General features: G+C 39.8%; 1 protein-coding gene and 1 non-coding gene across 2 annotated transcripts in view; both read right to left on the reverse strand.

The window, feature by feature from the left end:
• Trpc5 (transient receptor potential cation channel subfamily C member 5) overlaps nucleotides 1-16,779 on the reverse strand; it is a 272,621-nt gene that overhangs the window by 74,496 nt on the left and 181,346 nt on the right. The window lies entirely within an intron of this gene.
• Trnaa-agc (transfer RNA alanine (anticodon AGC)) lies at nucleotides 14,840-14,911 on the reverse strand. Its single transcript has one exon. It is a non-coding gene; the product is annotated as a tRNA-Ala (tRNA).

The following is a 16,779-nucleotide window of genomic DNA, read 5'->3' on the forward strand; positions in this document are numbered from 1 at the left end:
GGGGTCTTAGTAGCTTGATTTATTTTATACCTTTATTTTATTCATTTATTTTTATGTAGTGCTGAGGATCAAACCCAGTGCCTCACATGTGCTAGGCAAGTGCTCTACCACTGAGCCACAACCACAGCCCTGTTGTGGGCTTTTAATAATGACTTACTGAGTAATTTATTATGTGCCAGGCATTTTGTATTTATTCATTCCCTTAATTATTCATCCTCATGATGACTCTGAGGGATGAATCCCTGTAGTCCTATAGATGAAGAAACTGAGACACTCTGAGACTATAGGGCTTATCTAGTAAGTGGTAGGAGCCAGGTCTGGAACATACCATTGATGTTCTAATCCAGAGGTTATCAAACTATAGCCATCAGGCCAAATCCAGCCCTTTACTTGTTGTAAATGAAGTTTGTGGGACTAGAACCACACTTACTTGTTTTCATGTTACCTATGGCTGCTTTTATACTACTGTGGCAGAGTAGAGTACCATACAGCCTAAAACATCTAAAATATTTGTTTTCTGGTCTAACACAAAAAAAATTTTCTGGTCCTTGCTCTGCCCACCATACTCCACAGTCTCTGGTAGGTAGATTTGGAGCGAGACAGACCTGAGATCAAACTCTGGCTTTGCCACTTATTCACAGTGTGCCTCTTGGACAAGTCTTTTTATAGCCCCAGTTTCCTCATCTGTAAAATGGGAATACAAATACTACCTCTCTCCTAGGGTTGGCAGTACTAAATAAAATACTATGCACAAAAAGTTCTTAGCACCATGCATGGTCGGCTAACACATAGCAAATTTAACAAATGATGGTAAAATTATTTGGAGTAACAATGACAAAAGACAGAATGTTCACTTAAATACCAATGATCTGTGTTTGTCTTTTTAAAATTCTTGCTCATTGCTCTAGGGCCTTGGGTTGCTAAAGAAAAGACAGAAGTTTAACCTGGGCACTGTGCTGCATGCCTGTAATGCCAGCAGCTTGGGAGGCTGAGGCAGGAATGAGAGTTCAAAGCCAACCTCAGCAAAAGCAAGGTGTTAAGGAACTCCGTGAGACCTTGTCTCTAAGTAAAATACAAAATAGGGCTGGGGATGTGGTTCCACCATTAAGCGCCCTTGGGTTCAATCCCTGGTACCAGAAAAACAAACAAACAAACAAAAAAAACAAAAAGAGTGAAGTTTAGAGTTGGATATAGAGGTGGGGGGATCGGCAGCACAGGAAAGTGAAGTGGGTGGTCTTGGCCTGGAGGGGGAGTGACAGCAGGGGACTCACTGTGAAACAAGCTGTCGAATGCTTTAAGCCTGAACCATGTCATGTGACCAAAAAGAGGGATTGAGGGAGAAAAAAGAATCCCCAGTTGCCAGTTCATAATTTCTTATCTTCAAAACCCCTCTCCTTGAGTTACACTCGAATGAACTCTGATTCCATTCTTTGAAAAATGTGAAGTTTTCCTGAAGTTTCCAGTGTATGCTGAACTCCCCATTCTCCAAGTCCTGGTAGCAATTATTTTAAAAAAATAACTATGGGATCTTTGTTCTCAGCTGTACTTGGTTGGTCTCTCTGATTAGACTTTAAATTTTTTTAGGGCACAGACCAGAGAAGGGTGTTGTTGGTATTAAACAGTCCGGGGGTCTTGGGTGTAACTCAGCAAAGGCCCTGGGTTTGATCCTTAGCACCAAAACAAACAAACAAAGAAACAATGAAGAGATATATATTTATTTGTGGGATGTGTGTGTATGTCTCTTTGTGTGTTTCTTACTCTGGAGGTGCCTAAAATGAAAGGAGAATTAATTTCAGAAGCAAGGTATTTGGAAGATAAATGAAATATTTCAATGTTTCAATGTTCTGTTAAGCAACAGAAAGAAAAACAAAAACCCTAGAAAAATTTGACAAAGAATTTAAAAAAAGAGGCAGGAACCAAGCTTGGGGAGCCTTCTTTTGGGAGTGGGTACCTCACTTAATTACCTGGATGGAAGAGGAAATGATCTACAGTGTGGTGAAAATTCCCATCCTTAAAAAGGCAAGCCTTTGGGTGATAGCTCTGCTATTCTGGGAGCCATATTTTTCTGATGTTCTGTGAAGGTCACCCTTTACATCCAAGGTGAGTTACTTCATAAACAATTCACTACTTGCCAGTGTCTGACAGGAGACAGAGGATAGGTGTGTTTTGCTGAGGGAGGAAGGGATGGGCTCTCTCTCCCATCCCCAGGGAAAAGCATTTGCCTTCTCCTTTATCTGTATTTGGAGTCCTCCTCCTCCCAGCTTCTTATTCAAATGGGATACATACTTCCTGCCACCGATATAAACATCTCTAAAGCAAATTCTTGGCTTTCTGGCCAGTCTAGGATGGAAAGCCTATGGTTCTTGCAAAGGAGTAATTTGGGAGTAAGGCCACAGATGAGTTAAGACCTCATAGGTCTAAGGGAGTGAGTAAATTCTGTCTCATGCTATCTTAGTTTCTGCATAATGTAACTTTTAGTTGTTCTGTTTCAGATGACTATCAAGGTTGTAACTGGTCTGTACCACCGGAGTTCCCTGGCAATACTTATTTGCCTTGACTGTGGTTGTCATACACTTCTCTGAAGAAATGAGAAGATGCAAAACTGGTCTGGACAAACTCAGAATTTCTGACTTCTCAAGGGTATGGTGGTTGTTTTTGTTGTATTTTGCTTTTTCCTCTCACAGCTCATACTCTTACTCAGTGTATTTTACTCCATAATGACAACATTTCTTAGCTATTATACTATATAGTTGTCATGCTCAGATACTCAGGAGCCTTGGTTTAATGCTGTTCTTGGGGTTCAGTGTGCAAGACTTCCATAGTGATGAGGAGATGATTACCTACGCACGATCAGATTTGTGTTTCAGAACAATATCTCTTTGCAGTAGGGATGATGAATTGGCAAAGGAGAAAGGAGTGGGACAAGAGTGACTGGAGCCACGGGGACTGATTTTGACTCTTGTAGCTGCTCAAGTGAGAGGTGATATGACCTATATTAAAACAGTGGGGTTCCAAGGTGATGGTAAAAGAAATATTTTGGAGTTAAAATTGGCAAGACTTCACAATCAATTGCACATAGCAGCGGAAGACAAAGAGGAATTGAGCTGGGTTTGGTGCCACAGGCCTGTAATTCCAGCAATTGGAGAGGCTGAGACAGGAGGATTGCAAGTTCAAAACCAACCTTAGCAACTTAGTGTGGCCTAGTTAATTTAGAGAGATGCTGTCTCAAAATTAAAAATAAAAAAATAAAAATTTAGAGGACTAGGGATGTGGCTTTGTGAGTGGTTAGGTGCCTCTGGGTACAAGTCCTAGCACCTAAATAAATAAATAAAGGAGCTGAGGTTTATACAGAAGGAAAATACCTCTGCCATTAAATCATGGAGGGGAATCAGGACATGAGGAGGAGGACTGGGTTTGGTATAAACATCAATGAGTTCATTTTAGTCATGGTGACTTTCTGTCCTAGTTTGCATGAGATTGACAGAATTCCCAGGACATGGAACTTTCAGTCTAAAATTTGGAATATCTTGGGCAAACCAGAATGAATTGGTCATCCTAAATTTAGGATATGCTGGATTTGAGGTGTCTGTAGACAGTGTTGGGCAGATAGCTGTGGTGTGTAGGAAGGATATTAGAGTTAGAGGTATAGTTTGGTAGTTGCTTGTATAATGATGGTGGATAAAACCTCAGGAGTGGGTATTATAATTAAGAGAGAATGCATACCATGAAATTGTAACTACCTCAAATCCTTTGTGGAGTGAGAAGGAATGTAAATGGATGAATATAATAATTAAGAGGAAAAGTTGAGTGAGAAAAAGGCAACAGACTGGACTTAAAGGTGCCACATACCTATATAGCTCTCCCTGCCTCTTCCTGGTACTAGGGATTGAATCCAGGGGTGCTCTACCACTGAGCCACATCCCGACCCTTTTCCTTTACAGAGAGAGTCTCACTAAATTACTTAGGTCCTTGCTAAGTTGCTGGGGCTGCCCTCAAACTTGGGATCCTTCTGTCTTAGCCTCCTAAACTGCTGAAATTACCGGCCTAAACCACTGCATCCAGCAGTCAGTCAGCACACCATTCTGTTTTGAATACCTGCTAAATACTCTGAAGTTAACCAATGAGTAATGTGAATAAAAAGAAGTCAGGTTGTGTGAGGATTAACTCATTCTTTCCTGGTTCTTAACAGAGCATGTTAACTTATGAACTAAATATTTCCCATGTTTTCTTGGATTTTAGCCCATAGCAACCAGCCCCATGAGATAATTGTTCTTAGTTTCATTCTCTTTTTACAGAGAAATAATGGGAGGCTCAGGAAGGTTAAATCACATGCCAAGGGCATGGAGCTACAAGGTGACGAGAGCTGAGTTTCAAGCCCAGATCTGTACAACTCCAAAGCCTGTGGCTCTTATTTACTATGCATACTATCCCCTGAAGTATAGTACTCTATAACTCATATATCTAGTCCAGTTTTCTAAATAGGTAAGCTATTCCATTTTATAGAATGGAGAACTAAAGTCCCAAAGAATATAAATGACTTTCCCAGAATGATGTGGTTGTGGTGGTGGTAACGTTGAGAAACATGTGTTTCCATAGTTTTAAGATGAGGGTAATTTTTATTCGTTGCAGCCATCTTTCTGCCGACATGGCTATTTGCCTAGCTTTTCTTCCTTTTTCATAATTGCTACAGCTATTCTGTCATTTTGGCATTGGCCATCACATCTGACCTTGCCTTGTATATCTATAGTATATAGATAATTTTAGTCTAGGCTTTAATTCATGGCTGTGCAGACCCTCTGATTTTGTTTGTGGAATGAAAATTCCATGGGGTCAAGGCCTGTGGGTATATGAGCCTACCATCATATTTTCAATATTCCAAATGATATCTGGCACACAGTAGGTTATCTACAAACATTGTTGTAATGAATTCATGAATGAATGCATAAATTCCCTGATCCTGGTGCTCAAATCAGTCCATTTGACCTACTTCTGCAACCAGCCTAATAAAACAGTGGTTACTCTATTCATGTACTGTTCTGTGAGCAGAACTACTTAGCTTCTTTTCCCTGGATAGTACTTATAGATTTCATTTAGTCCAAGCAGGGCTGATACTGAGTCACTCTGTACTTGAAGGGGTTATTCAGGCTTATGTAAATATAACTTAGAACTTGGTACAGATGACAAAAATTCTTAGTTGGGCTAATGTGAATGCCCAATGTAGAATAAATCAAATGCATTTTACAATTTGAAGGTTCCCAATACAAAGAAATGATAAATGTTTGGAGAAATTGAAATGGTAATGACTCTGATTTGATTATTATACATTGTATGCCTGCATTGAATTATAACACTCTACTCTCTAAATATGTATAACTATTATATGTCAGTAAAACATTTATTGACAAAAAAGAACTATAGGAGAAAAACTTCTAAAAAGAAAAGGAGAAGAATTAAAGAAACAAATGAAAGAAAAATGCATTCTACTAAAAAGTGCATATATACAAATACCCAAAACCAAGTAATACAGTCAGGGTTTGGAACAAATTACCATTACCATTCTGTTTTCACTAAGAATCCAGGAAACCATTATACAGCAATGATTGCCCATGCTCTGGTCTGGATTCAACATTCTTTTCTTGAGTTTACTGTATTATAGTATTCTATAATAAGCCAAGCCGGTATACATTAGACTACTTACTTCTTCATAGTAGGATTGAACTCATAGGGACTAAAGATACTCAGTTTTGCCTTGTGAAACTTAAAACAAGGCCTTTTACTGCAATTCTGGTACATCAACTATTTCTTTTCTTTTTTTAAACTTTTTATTTTTAATTTTGGTACCAGGGATTTAACCCAGATGTACTTAACTACCAAACCAATCCCCAGCCCTTTTTATTTTTTATTTTGAGACAGGGTCTTCTAAATTGCTTCAGGCCTCGCTAAATTGCTGAGGCTGGCTTTGAACTTGAAATCTTCCTGCCTCAGCCTCCTCAGTTTCGGGGATGACAGGCATGTGCCACTATGCCTGGCCCAACTCTATCTCTTCTTAACTGCCAATTCCTCATTAATGTTGGAGGAAATAGAAATACTAATTACCTTGATTTGATCATTACCCATTGTATACATGTACTGAATTATGACAGTGTACCCTATAAATAGGTAGAATTATTATGTCAATAAAAATATTTCTCAACAAAGAAATATAGGAGAAAAACCGTCTAAAAAAGAAGAATTAAAGAGGCAAATGAAAAAAAAATGTACATACATCTCCTGCACGTGGGAACGCTTTCTTCTATATCTGTTACAAACTTGTTACAAAATGCAAGTATCTGGGAAGAAGTTGTACAGACTATGGTGACTGGATGAGACTAAAATATACTTCCGGAGTGGGGGAGTGCTGCATTAAGAGTATCTTTTGGTTTCTTGGGGAATGTGGATTTGGTGTTTGCTTCCTGCTTTGCAGTACAAGCAAGACTGGCTGCACTGAGACTGGGATCAGCCTTGTTTCCTGCTGCCATGTGGTAAGTTGGGGATCATGCCTGTCCTTTCTATGATCCAGAAAACAGCCTGAAACTACAGGGGAGGTCGGGTAAAGGCAGATACAGACTAAGGGATCTGAGGGGTAGAATGAGTATATTAGAATGAGTCAAGGGCTAATCAGTCCTAATTAAGCAAAGGACTGGAGCCTAAGCCTAATTAAGGCTTAGACAGCCCACTTAATATCTGCAGAAGCATAAGCCCCCCTAAGGCCTAGTTAGCTCAGTTAAAGTTTAGTCATCCTAGTTAAAGCATAGTCAGGGTCTAAACATAGAAAGCAAAGAATGCATAGAAAGAGCACAGGTCGAGCCAGAGCCTCAACATAATCAAGGCATGTCTGAATCTTGCTAATTTGTAGTGAAGGCCTGACTAGTTAAAAGCTAACTATCTAGATTAAGAGCTCTTCAGATTATTCTGTAATCCTAGCCAGTACCTAAGCTAGGTTAGATCTAGGCAGAGCACAGATAAATCCCAGGCAGAATCTAAGCCTAGTTTAGGTCTTTCAGACCTCAGATAAGCTTTACCCCACATATAAATCAAGTTAAGGGTTAGTAAGGCCAGGTGCAGTGTTACATGCCTTGTAATCCTAACAACTCAGGAGGCTGGGACAAGAGGATATAGCACAGTGTAGAGTGCTCCTGGGTTCAATCCCTAGTATTCCCCCCCCTGCAAAAAATATTTACTGAGAGCTCAGTTAACCCTGAAGATTAGGTGGATTCCATGCCAATTAATCTCTAGCAAGGGTCTAATCATAGTTTAGGTCCAGGTAGAGCCCAGTTAAGCTCTAGTTAGGTCATGTGCCCAGTTTATGACTAATCATAGGTCATTTAAACCCTACTAAAAGTCTAAACCTAATTTAAGTTTAATTAAAGCCGAGTTAAAGGCTAGCTGGGTATTATTTCTGGTTAGGTCTATTCAGAGTTCATTTAAGCCTCAGTTAGTACATAAGACTAATTTAGGTCTGTAGATCCCAGTTAAGCCATGACCAGGGTCTAAGCCTAGTTTAGGTCTAGACAGCCCACTTAAGCCCTATCTAGAGAATAAGCCTTGTTTGGGTCTAGTAGTATCTTAGTTAAGACAGCATGGGCCTAGCCTCATCCAGATATAATTGAGTCTAGTTTTGGTCTAGGCAGGCACTCAGCCTAGTTTAGTGTTGGTTAGAGCACACTTGAGGACTAGCCAGTACCTAATTCTTGTTTAGGTCTAGTTAGAGCCTAGCTCAGCCCTACCCAGCATCTACATGTAGTTTAGGTTCAGTCAGACCCCAGGTAGTTTTGGTATAGTCAGAATATAGTTAAGGCCTATCCAAGGGTATAAACCTATTTAAGTGCTAGTCATAGAGCAGTTAAATCCTCACAAGTTCATAAATGGTTTAGTTCTGTTAAAGGCTTTATTAAGACTCAGCTAGGGACTAAACCTTATTAACATATAACTAAGTCTGGGTGAGTATATGGGGATATGGGGATGTGGGATGTGGCTCAGAGGTAGAGCACTTGCCTAGCATACACGAGGCCCTGGGTTCAGTCCCTAGCCAAAAATAAATAGATATATTAAGTCTAGCTGAGGTCATGATGGTCCTTATCATAGTCCTAGTTAAATGTTAGAGCACAGTTAAGGTGTCACCATAGCCAGGACCTAAGCCTAGTTTAGGTCCAATCAAGTCCAAGCCTAGTTTAGGTCCAGTTAAGCCTGGACAAAGGCTTAAACCTAGGTAAGTCCTATTTGGAGTATAGTTAAGTCACAGCAAGGTCCTACACATAGTTTAGTCCTAGTCAAAAGTCAGTTAAGACTTAGCCAGTACCTAAGCCTTAAAAATTAATAATTAATGAAGTTAATGCTTAATTAATTAAGAAATAACTAATGCTTGTTAACGTCTTGTCTACTTAAGGCCTAGGCAGTACTTAAGTATAGTTTAGGTGTTCTCAGAGCACAATTAAGTCCTATCCAGGGTTAAAGACTATAAAAGTCTAGCCAGGCAAGAACTAGCCCAAAACTAAGCCTGCTTACTGCCTATTTAGACCGATTAAAGTCTAGTCTGCTCAGTTAAGACCTAGTTGGTGTCTACACATAAAGTTTAGTTAGAACATATTTGGGTTTAGCAAGAGTCTCAGCATAGTTAAGGAATCTTAAGCTGTAGCCAAGGCCTAAGTTTAGTTAAAAGCCGACTAGCTTGGTTAAGACCTCTTCGGAATTTTTTTCAAGCATAACCACGGCCTTAGCCTCGTTTAGGTGTAGTCAGAGCTCAGTTAATGCACAGCCATGGCCTAAGTCTAGTTTAGGTCGAGTTAGAAACTACTTAATCCCTAATAAGTACCTAGCTTTGTTAACTGTTAGTCAGAGCCTGGTTAAGTTCTAGTTAGGGCTTAAATCTATTTTAGAATGAATGAGTACCTACTTAAATGCTGGTAAAGACCAAAGCCTAATTTAGGTTGAGTTAGAGTCAATTGAGCACTAGGCAGGGCATGACTCATTTAGGACTAGCCAGAGACCACCAGATAAACTCTAGTTAGGGCGTGAGCCTTATTAAGATATAATTAAGTCTAGTTAAGTTCTGGATAAGTCCTAGGCCTAAGTAAGAATTAGTATTAGGCCACTTAAGGGCTGGTTAGTACCTAAACCTGGTTTAGGTCTGGTTGGGGCTCACGTAAACCCTAGTCAGTGCCTAAGGATAATTTAGGTCTACTCAGAGCCTAGTTAAGACTTGGAGCTCAGTTAAGTAACAGCAAAGACCTAAGCCTAGTTTACATCTAGTTAGGGCCCAGTGATGCCCTAAGCAGTACCTAAGCCTAGAAAAGTGTTAGTCAGAACCCATTTTAGCCCTAGTCAGACCCACTCTATTAAGGGTTCATTTAAACCCTGCCCAGTACTGAAGCCTAGTTAACTGTTCATTGGATCCCAGTTAAGTCAAATTTGGGACTTAACTCTGAGAGCCTAGTGTAAGCACAGTCAAGGCCTAAACCTAGTTTAGGGTTAGACAGATCTCAGTTTAGCACTGGTCAGGGTCAGTTTAGCACTAGTCAGGGTTTAAAGCTAGTTTGTGTAGTCAGATTTTAGTTAGGACTTAGCTAGAATCTAATCATTATTAAGTAAGATATTAATCTTTGTAAGGTATAGGCAGGGCCTTAGCTTAGTGAAGCATTAGTCAGGGCCCACTTTAAGTGTAACCAGTACTTAAACCTAGTTTAGGTCTAATTAGAATCTAGTTATGCCATAGCCAGGGCCTAAGCTTAGTTTAGGTCTAGTCAGAGCCCAGTTAAACCTAGTCATGGCCCAAGCCTAGTTAATTCCTACTTTTAATCTTGTCATGTTCTGGGAAGGTTATATACAACATTTATTACTATTGAGTTTAGTTTAGACTGAACTGGGGCCTAAGCTTAGTTACTGCTGGGGCAAAGCCTCAGTCTAGCTAAATGTAAGAGCTCACTTAAGGCCTAACCAGTACCTGAAACTAGTTTAAGTCCTGTCAAACCCTGTTATGGCCCACTCAAGGCCAAGGCCTAGATAAGACTTCAATTAAGACCCAGGTAGAGACTTAACCTACTTAAGTTAGTTAGTCCAGTTAAAGCCTTACAGTCCAGTTAAGGCATAATAAGGACCTTAATATACTTGTGATGTAGTCAGAGGATAGTTAGGCCTATCCAGAGCCTTATCGCATTTAAGAACTGTCAGAGTCTTATTAAGATAGCCAAGGTCTAATTCTGACTGAAAGCTAGTTAGCTTAGTTAAAAGCCATTCAGCATATTATTTAAGCATAACCAATACCTTAGTCTAGTTTAGGTCTAGACAGAGCCCTAATTAGACCCAGAAAGTGCCTAAGTCTAGTTTAGTTTTAGTCAGAGCCCAGATAAAGACTATTCATGGCCTATTCCTAGTTTATGTCTAGTCAGATCTTGGCCTAGTCAGGGCCTACCTTGAGCCTGGTCATGGCCTAAATATACTTAAGATTTAGTCAGAAACTTTTTAAAGTAGATTCAGGACCTGAAGTTATTGAGGCATAGTTTGAGCTAGTTAAGGCCAATTAAAGATATACCCAGGGCTTAAGCCTAGTTAAAGGATATACATCTTGGTTAAGGACTCATTGGATTATAGTTAAATGGTAACAATATTCTGAATCCAGTTAAGGTTTGACTTATGACAAAATCCAGTTTAGGCCCAGTCAGAGACCAATTAAGGCCTAATTAGGGACTAAGCCTAGTTAAAGTCTGGTCGGGATATAAGTTTAGATGAGGCCTAGTCAGGGTCCAAACATAGCAGTGGTCTAAGGTTAATTATGGGCTAGTTAACTCAGTTAAGACCTAGTCAGTCCACTTAAGGCCTAGCTATGACTGAAGCCCACTTAAAGTTTCAACAGCTGAGTCAGGGCTGAGCTGGAGCTTAGTCAAGATTCAATTCTGACCTGTTCAGAATCTAAGACTTGTTAAAGCTTAGCCATTCCAATTAAGGTTTGATTAAGGTCCAAACACAGGTTAGGCCTCGTCAGAACCCAGTTTAATGCTACCCAGGATCAAAACTTAGTTAAGATCTAGTCAAAGTCTAGTTAATGCCTTACTGGGGCATAACTCTAGAGAAGGCATAGTCAGAATCCAGTTAAGATATAGCCATTGACTAAGTCCCGTATAGGCTGTCACAAACAAGTTAAAAAATGCCAGAACCTGAATTTAGTTAAGTCTTGGTCATCTCAGTTAAGACCTATTCATCTACATTAAGGACTAGATAGGGTGTAATCCAGGTTAAGTCCCCTATAGCTAAGTTAAAGACAAGTCAGGACCAAATATGAATTAACATTAACCAGCCCAGTTAAGGCTAAAAATCATAGTCAATGCGTAGTTAAGGCCTATCTCCAAAGCCTAAGTATAGAGAGGGCTTAGAGTTTAGTTAGGGAAAGTCTGGGCCTAGTTTAGGTCTAGCAATGATGTAAATCTAGTAAAGATATGGTTAGGGGCTGGGGTTGTGGCTCAGTGGTAGAGCACTTGCCTAGCATGTGTGAAGCCCTGGGTTTGAGTCTCAGCACCACATATAAATAAATGAATAAAATAAAGGTCCATCAACATCTAAAAAATTTTTTAAAAAAGATCTAGTCAAATTTTAGTTAAGGCCTAAGCAGAGCCTAAGCTTACCTAGGTCATAGTCACACTACTTAAGGAAGTCAGCCCAGTTAAAGCCTAGCCAGGACTAAAGCCAGTTAAAGCTTAGTCAGAGTCTAGCCTAAAGCCTAGACAGTTCAGTTAAGGCCTAGTCAGTTAAGATCTAGCCAGACCTGAGCCTAGTTAAGTTCTAGTCAGAATCCAGTTAAGCTTGGCCATAGACTATGCCTACTTACCATCTTTTTAGTACCTACTTAATGCCTTGACAGGACATAGTCTACAGAAGGCCTAACAGAATCTTAATTTTAGGCATAGCAAGAGCCGGACCCTATTTAAGGCCTATTTTGCTCCATTTAAGTTATAGAAGAAACTAGGCTTAGTTAAATTCTAGTCAGAGTCTGGTTAAGGACCAGCAAGTGCCTAAGAGTAGTTAATGCCCTGTCAGAGTCATGGCAAGGCAAATCCAGGACCTCTGTCTGGTGAAGGCCTCGTTATTCCAATTAAGTCCTATTCGGGACTTTTGTCTAGTCAAGACTAGGGTGCTCAACTTCCAGTTTGCCCAATACTTTCCTTATTTAGTGTTCAAGATTCTGGGTCCTGGAAAACCCCTTAGGCCCTGGCAAACCAGTTTGGTTGACTGCCCTAATCAAGCCCTTTTAAAGAAAATTTTCTTTGCCTTGGAAGCATATGATATACAAAATACATTTTCAACATCTCACATGACCATTGTAGTATCCATCTGAGGTAGGTGTTATCATCATTCCTAGAATATAGATGAATAAACTCAACTTTACAGAGAGAAATGGCTTCTTCAGTGTCATACTATTAGCAAGTATCAGAGATAGGGTTTAAATCTTTATTTGAACTCAAAAGTCATGCTTTTATTTTTTAACTAAAGCAACAGGGCATCTCCCCAGAATTAAAAATTGTCTAAATCACCAAAGATGATACTTGCTGAAGGTGTTGTCATTATCCTTATTTCTGATCAAGAAAGTGAGTCACAGCATGCTTATGTGACCTGTTAAGAAAACTTTTAGATTTGAACCCACTTCTCTCTGCCTCCAATGTCCCTATTTCTCCTCCGTAAAATCAATGTCTCTTTCTTCCATCCTTCCTACTTCCCCTGTGCCAAATATTTCAGTATATGCCTGTGTGGCTGAGATTGTATGTGTCTTCATGTTTCGGTGATATTTGCATCCATGAAGTCTAGCAAGCATTTGGTAGATTGTGTTTCTGTGACACTTCTGTTTTTAGCCTGGGGTTTGTTCATTGAACTGATTGATTGCTGTTTTCTTAGGAAATATTTTTTGAACCTGGCACCAGAGCTGACTTGGTAGTAGGGTCAAGCTTCAACCACTTGGTTTGCTATGATTTGGGGAAGGACAGTTCTGAAAAGGGTACTGAAGACAAACCTTGTCTACTCTAATTCTTGCGAAGGTTACTGGATACATCCGTGGTATAATGACATTCTAGGGGTCAGGGAAAGCAATCCAGGCCTCCCTCTTAGGTACTGTGGATTCAGCTGCCAGAAGGCACTGAGGACTTGGCTTGCCTTTTCCTGGCTGTGCATTTCTGTTGCCTCCTGTGAGCTTACCAGGGTGACAGGCATCTCTATTAAAAAGCCTGTACATAAATATAACTGTATTTTCCACTATGTTATCCTGAGGATAAAATAGTTGCCACCCCTACAGAATACAGCAGTTTCTGGATTAGATGCCAATGGTAGCAGTATGCCAACAGGAAGTATATTCTTCCCCTGCCAAGTAGACACCACCTTCCTTGTTGGTTGTACATTTAAAAGGACAGTCTCCACTTTTCTTGTGTGGCAATGGCAGTGGGGTAGAGCTTTCAACATAGGCTGTTGGTGGCTTAGATGAAAGTGCATTGGAAGAGGCTATTGGGATATATTTTAGCTTGCAGATGCTTTCTTGGACAATATTTCACCTACTGTTTTATTATATTGCTGTGGAAAACTGGTTTAATGTGTAATGAAGGAGGAAGAGAGAAATGGTCAGGAAGAAACAAATAATTTATTCCACTGATAGTCAAAACATGTTTCTTTCTTGGAGAGAGTACCATTTGAGAATCATATTCACAGGGCAATTCACCACATAAACTCAGGTCTTTCGATGACTTTTTTGGTTTTCCTATTTACTGGTGAAATACATTAAGATTTGAGAGAACTGATTAATGGCATAAGCAGGGGATGTCTCTATCCTAACATAGGATTTGGAAGGTCTTTCCTTAAGGATTAGGGACTTTGCAGTATATTGTTGGAGGCTATGGAAACAGACAACCAAACAGATCCCAGCTTCCTGGTTCTACCACATTCTAGCTATCTTACTTTGTGTATATCATTTTGCTTCTCTGGATTTTGATTTTCCTAAATATAAAATGGAGGTAACAAATCCTGTATTTTCTTGAATTACATCACAGTAATTCTGAAGATCACATGAGATATGATGTGAACACTCTAAAAAACAAAAATTGCTATATAAATGTAAGGAAGTATTAGCTCCGTTATTCATTCAACAAATATCTATTAAATACCTACTGTGTGTTAGAAGCTGTTCTTGCACGTAGACAAAATCAAGACCCCTGCCCTCCCTTGCCAGAGTTTGCATTCTAGAGAGCAAAGCCAGAAAATAAATGACAATCCATAAAAAATAAGTATATTATATAACATGTAGAACTTAATAAGTTGTAAGAAAAAGGAAAAAAGTAGAGCAGAGAAAGGAAGACTCAGAAGTGGCAGCTTGGGAAGGAGAGGTTCAATATTTAAAAGCTGGTAAGCAAAGCCATCATTGAGAAGGCAAGATGTAAGGAAAGAATCTGATGAAGGTGAGGGATTTAGCTATTCAAATATCTGAGTCAGGACCATTCCAAGCACCTAAAGAGGGAGATGGACCTTGTGAATTTGAGGAATGACAATGAGGCCAGAGAGGCAGAAACAGGGAAGCAAGGACAAATAGACGATGAAGCTGCAGATTATATCATGGGGGGCCAGGGAAGTCAGTATAAGGCTTTGCATTTGACTCTGAAGGCAATGCAGAGTCATCAAAGATTTTATTTTATTTTTTATTTTTTTGGCACCAGGGATTGAACCCAGAGGGGCTTAAGCACTGAGCTACATCCCCAGACCCCCTTTTTTTTTGAGCAGAGTCTTGCTAAGTTGCCTAGGGCCTTGCTAAGTTGCTGAGACTAGCTTTTTTTTCTTTTGGTGGTGCTGGGGATTGAACCCAGGGCCTTGTGCATGCTAGGCAAGCACTCTGCCAACTGAGCTACATCCCTAACCCCATGAGGCTGGCTTTGAACTTGAGATCCTCCTGTCTCAGCGTCCCAAGTTGCTGGGATTACAGGTGCACCACCATGCCTGGATTGTCAAAGGTTTTAAATAGAGGAGTAACGTCTTCTAACTTCCTTTTAAAGAAAGAGATCAGTCTGACTGTGTGTAGAAAAGAGGCTTTAGTGAGGCTAAGTAAATCCTGTTAAGAGGCTGTTGAAATAATCAAGGTAAGAGGTGGATGATGGTGTCTCACAATGACAAGTGGTCAAATTTTATATATACTTTGGAGGCAGAACCAACAGGATATCCTCATGAGTTGGCTGGATTTTTCAGCCTGAGTAGTTAGAAGTGTAGAATTGCTACCTACTGAGAGATGGTGAAGGCTACAAATGGAGCAGGTTTTGGAGGGAAGACCAAGGATCCATTTTAGGTATCATAACAAATCAACGTGAAGGCAGTGGATGCACAAGGATGGGATTTTGGAGAAAGGTCAGAGCTGGTTTAATAAATGTTTGAATCATCTGCATTTGAGGAATCCTACAACTAAAACTCCGTTCATTTTTTGACTTGAGCAAAATGCTGGTTTGGTTCAAGGAGGGCTCTCATGCAGAGGACAGAGCTGTGACCCTGGTGTGTTTTTCTGAGCGTCAGGTGTATAGGCAACAGGGTTCATGCTTTACATATGTTTAAAACACTGACCTTTGGCCCTTTTACAAACCTTTGAAAGTAGAGGTAGGAAGTCTTTAGAAGGAAAAGAAATTCACACTCAAGGGCAAAACATTTTTCTTTTTAGGATATTAGGAATCTTTTTTAGCCTCAATTCTTCCAATATAATCTATTTCAGAAGTCATAACTAGAGAAATTAGAAAGCAGAAGACCAAGTATTCTTTTCTTATTTATTTTCATGGATCAGCATATGGTTTTAAGGTGATTTTAAAGTCCATCTAGACTTTTTGTAACTTCCCTTTTTAATAAGGCTTTTTAACTGTAGGTATACTCTGGGAACAATAGTATGTAGGGAAGATGATGTTGTAAGTACAACATCATCTGCTCCATTTGTACCCTTCATGTAATAGTATGTAGGGAAGATGAGGCTGCCCTCAAGGGAATCTTTGGTCTTTGATCCATTTGGTTGGCCAACTAACATGGCTATATTGTGTTTTTGTTGATATCCTAACACTGGTTTTTATTCTTCTAGTGATGTGGAGGTTTTAGAGCATGATAACATGGGCCACAGTGTAATAGACTAAGCAGAGGGCTGACCTCCTGAAGAATCAGCTTCTTACCTTGCTCTGCTATTAACTGAGTATATAACCTTGGCAAGTCACCTAGCCTCTTTGGGCTTTTACTTCCTCAATCATAAAATATGAAAAATCCTTACTGTACAGAATTATTATAGGTCAATGTATGCAGACTTGCTTGAAGATATGATTACCGGAAGGAGGAAATTATAAAACACTGGAATGAGCTACTGATGGGATTATGGAATTGTATTTTGAAGAAATTGAAAACTGAAAGACCTATCCTTTGGCAGACAAACAGTAAGCATGTTTGCAGGCAGAGGGAAGAACTATATCATCCTTGATTTTCTTCCCAGTTGGTAAAGTGAATGAATCTTGGTTTCTCTTGGCAAGCTGGAATTTGCCAGAGAAAGAGAGGAGGCCATGAGTGGTGCTTAGCTTTGCACTTGTCAGATTTCTAAGTTGTGCTCCTGAAGTTCAAGCTGGATGGTAAGGGGTAAAAGGCATAATGTTCCTTCCTTCCCATTCCTGCTCAAATAGTTCACATAGGAAGACTTGAAAGTCTGGACTAGTTTGGGTGAAGTCATGTTAGACAGAGAGTAATGGGACCTTCATTATCTTGCCTCAGTGA

This window comes from Sciurus carolinensis, chromosome X (assembly GCF_902686445.1).
Source record: "Sciurus carolinensis chromosome X, mSciCar1.2, whole genome shotgun sequence".
Taxonomy (NCBI): domain Eukaryota; kingdom Metazoa; phylum Chordata; class Mammalia; order Rodentia; family Sciuridae; genus Sciurus; species Sciurus carolinensis.